General features: G+C 38.7%; 2 pseudogenes; one reads left to right on the top strand and one right to left on the bottom strand.

Moving 5' to 3' along the window:
• Positions 1 to 503: 503 nt before the first annotated feature.
• Positions 504 to 1,506, bottom strand: LOC119507324 (annotated as a pseudogene).
• Positions 1,507 to 3,789: 2,283 nt separating this feature from the next.
• Positions 3,790 to 4,169, top strand: LOC119506872 (annotated as a pseudogene).
• The last annotated feature ends 213 nt before the right edge of the window (positions 4,170 to 4,382 follow it).

Raw genomic sequence — 4,382 nt, 5'->3', positions numbered from 1 at the left:
CATTTCAGTAACTTTACCATAAAATGGTTGCTATTCATCTGTTTTAAAACTCCCAAATTCACATCTATTCTCCCATTAAGTTTCCTGCTCATACTGATACCAAGTATCTCATAGATGTCAAACTTTAGTATTGGTTTTATGTCAATCCACACAGAAAAATAAGACACAATGAAAGTCAGATGAGGACCACTAACACACAAATAAAACACACACTGGCCAAAAGAAATGAAGAAAAGTTTTTAAAAATCTTATAAAATAAAGAGATCTCAAGAAAACTGGGTTATTACTAAACAGCTCTCAACTATTAACATCCAGGTACCATACATTAAATAAATTTCTCAACAGAGACATGTTAGACATTTCAATTACAGGTCTATCTTGTTCATACCCCTTACCACCCCCACTCCCAAAATGCAAGACTAGGGATGAGGATAATGTTACTTGGGCTGAAATTTACAGATAACCATTTCAACCTTGCCTATAGAGCTGAAGACTATTTTTATTTAAACTTCAGTTACTGTGCATGGTTCATCAGGCCTTCTAGATCTGACACTGACAGTCAATGTTATTCCGCCTGCTACCTATCGGTCATTCTTGAATGATCTGATTCATCAGCTACTTGTTTGATTTGCATTAGAAACCAAAAGTCTCTGTTGGGTCAAGGATTGCTGTGCAACAAGCACAGATACATCCTCACTATCACTGCTGGCATCTGATTCCATTTCTTCAGTGGAGATGGCTGGTGCTGATACCCGGCCTGAAAATGGAGATTCATGATCATCTCCTTCTCCCCAAGACTCCTTTCAGCTATGCCATCTCCACTGAGGTGTAAATAAGCAAAACAGTCTTTCAGAGAAGTGCTTACATCAGGTGATGGTGTTTCAGGATTTGTTAATTGACTATCTACTGAAGTTAGGGGCCTTACAGAAGAAGACATGAGAAGCTGAACCGAAGCTCCACTCTGTGCTGATACACCATCCACTCCATCAGCAGAGCTCTCTCTCACTAGGTTTGAGATATTAGAGTTACAGTCCTGCCTAAGTCTGACTACTCCCTTCTTTGGAATATCTATGATATCCTGTTTAATCTTCCTGCAATGTCTATGTTCATTTCTCCTATACTGAACCATATTTTCAAGATCAGCAACATAGAGAAACCCAGAAATTAGCATTTCAGTGCTCTTTTTACCTTTGGAAAAAGCTTCTTCTAGCTCTTTACTAGTGCGCTCATCATACTGCCACCACCCATTTTTTCCTTCATAATAACATGCATATTCACCATTTCCTCTACGTGCAGCTTTGAGTTCTTCTGGTGAAGAACAAGGTTGGCTTCTCAAGGAAAGCCTCAGGAATTTCTTGTCAACAGAGGGCACATAGCTTTCCAAGCTGTGAAACTCCTTTTACAAACAGATAGCAGAAAACATGCTTACAAGACAGACTAACTGGGTGAATATATGTTGGTAGGAAGCATGTTTACTGAGTGATCAATTTCACCACAGCCAGCCATCACTCCTATTACAGATCTCACAGATGCCTGCTACAAAATTAAAACGTCTTCACCAGCAGCCAGCCCGCTTGCAGTATTTTCTCTTCCACTGCTGGTTCTTTGTCTCTTCCACCACGGCCATCACCACTTCACAATCTTTTCTCTTTGACATCAAACCACAGTGGCCCAGGACACATGTGGACATCATGTGAACTCCCCGCATGCCCCAGGGCAAGGCCATGTGCAGGGCGGAAACAGCGCTGCATGCTGAAGCAGACCTTTTTTATGTGAATAATTGTGAGGATTTATTTTTTCTTCATATTTAGGTTTTTTTTTTTTGCATTGAATGTAAAGAAGAGAAAATGGCTTAACAAAGTTATAAAATCAGTACAATCACTAACTTTCCTATGTATATATTATTTCACAATATAGATGAATATTGCTAATTATTTGATTCTTCTCAGAGGGTGCTGCCCTTTACCCAAAATGTAAATTACAACTAATGGGTTCTTCCCCTACTCTGCTAACTACAACCAATCAGTGTTTTAATGTTTGCATGTTCTTTATAAAATTAGGATGTGATTTGTATTGAACTCTGTTTCCAATATTGGTATGTATGTAAACATGATAATACAACCATTTTTCTTCATAAATGAGCATAAATAAAATAGTATTTTTAGGAGTATAGTTTGGGCACTAAAAAATATAAACGTCAGCAAGACTGATTTTTTTTTCCACCAAGTTTCAGCTACACTGGTATAAGTATGAATTAGGTAGAGAGTTGTGCTCAACTGATGTTGAGGCTATGCCCAGTGAATATGATAAGGGAGAGAGAAAAGAGTGATAAATCTAGGGATATTTGCAAATTAGTGATTATAATGAAAGACCATGAACTCAATCCTAGGTAAAAAGAAAAGTTAGGATATGAGAAAGTAATTTATAGTTAGAAAGTGGTGGAGTCAAAAAAATAAAATACCAGATGAAGTAGATATCTGCAAGAGTAGAAATAATGCAGGAGGTAATTTGGAAAGATATGAGGCCATGGTCATAAAATAGGATGACCACAACTGAATTGCAGAAAGTGGCAGATTAATGGCTATCACTGTGAGTATGGTTATGACTAATAGATATTGATGTAGGAGTGAACTGACCTATCAAGGCAAGGGGTTAGAGGAGTGAAGCTAAAATGTGAGATAGCTTGTACCTGTTGTTCCTGAAATTACCTTGAATGATCAAGTCCTGTTTGGGAGAAAGAACCATCAAAATCTGAAGAGGAAATACTGGGAAACCAGCAGAAGAGAGTGCCTTAGTTTCCTGCACGCTTATCACAAATACCACCAGCTTAGTTTTGACTTAAGCAACAACAATCTATTGGCTCCTAGTTTGGCTAGAAGTCCAAAATAAAGGCATCAGTAAGGTGATGTTTTCTTCTCAAAACTGGCATTCTGGTGTTGGCTGCCAGTAATCCTTGGGGTCCCTGGGCTTGTGTCTGCCTCCTAATACATGGTCATGTCCTCTCCTTTCTCCTTCTTAACTTTCAGATTCCCTTTATAAGGTCTCCATTAATCTGGATTAAGACCCATCCTCATTCAGTTGGGCCACACTTTACTTAAAAGTAACATCTTTAAAAGGTTCTATTTACAATGGATTTACATCCACAGTGTGGATTGAGATTGAAAATATGTTCTTGTTGGGGTACATTTTTCAACCTACCACCAAGAGCAACATGAAGGGATAAAGGGAGTAAATCTCAGGATATGAACCACAGAGTCTCTGGATTTTTTTAAATGGAATTGGTAATTAATAATTTGGAAGTGGCAATAGATAGCAAGAAAGATATATATACCACCTGCAAGCCTTGGAGTTATGGTTTGAGTGAGAGGAAAAAAAATCTTCCACCTGAGAGAGTTACAGGGGAAAGAAATTCTCAGATCTCAGGTTTCAGTATGTATATATAGAATATAAAGTTAAAGACACTTTTAAAGGAATCATAAGGATATATAAAATTTGTTGTAAAACAGATCTTTAATCTATAGTGTGCAGTGTAGGGCAGAGAGAGAGAGAGTTGGGAAATTGGGCCAGATTAAACAATATGAAGCAGTATAGTGACAAGGTTCCAGATGACACTGGATGATTCTAGAGCTTGGTCTTTGGGGAATGATTGAGATAACCAAAAAATGAGGCATTGGCAGGTCCCAGCAGCTCCCATGGTGGGAGGAGTGGCAGCGGCCGTAGCCAAGCTTCACAAATGATCTAGGCCTACCAATGCCCTCAACACCGGCACAGGTCCACTCCACCGCCAAGATGCCCAAGATGAAGGTCAGCTCAGCTGGCCGAAGGTGCAGGAAGGAGGAGCCCAAGAGGAGGTCGGGGAGGCTGTCAGCTAAACCTATTCCTGCAAAAGTGGAAACTGAAGCCAAAAAAAAGGAGCCGGAAAGCATAAGTCTTCAGACAAAACAGTGCAACCAAAAGAAAAAAGAGGAGCAAAGGGAAAACAAGCTGAAGTGGCTAACCAAGAAACTAAAGATTTACCTGCAGAAAATGGTGAAACAAAAAATGAAGAAGGCCCAGCCTCTGATGAAGCAGGAGAGAAAGAAGCCAAGTTTGATAAATATCAAATACCATGTCTTATCATTGGTCCCTGTTTCTCCCTTCTTGTACAATACAGAGGAGTATTTTTATAAACTAGTTTGTAAATGCAAGTTTTTTAGTAGCTCTAGAAGAAACATTTTTAAGAAGGAGATTGAAATCCCACCTTATCCTAAATGTAAATGCTTTTTTTTTTAAGAGGAGAAATCATTTGCTTTGTTGTTTATTTTTTGGTACAACCAGAAAATAGTGGGATATTGAATTATGAGAGGGTTTGGATGTCAACTTTTATCATTCCATACGGGGGG

Source organism: Choloepus didactylus, chromosome 12, assembly GCF_015220235.1.
Source record: "Choloepus didactylus isolate mChoDid1 chromosome 12, mChoDid1.pri, whole genome shotgun sequence".
In the NCBI taxonomy this organism is placed as follows: domain Eukaryota; kingdom Metazoa; phylum Chordata; class Mammalia; order Pilosa; family Megalonychidae; genus Choloepus; species Choloepus didactylus.
This window is presented reverse-complemented; position numbering and strand designations above follow the sequence as displayed.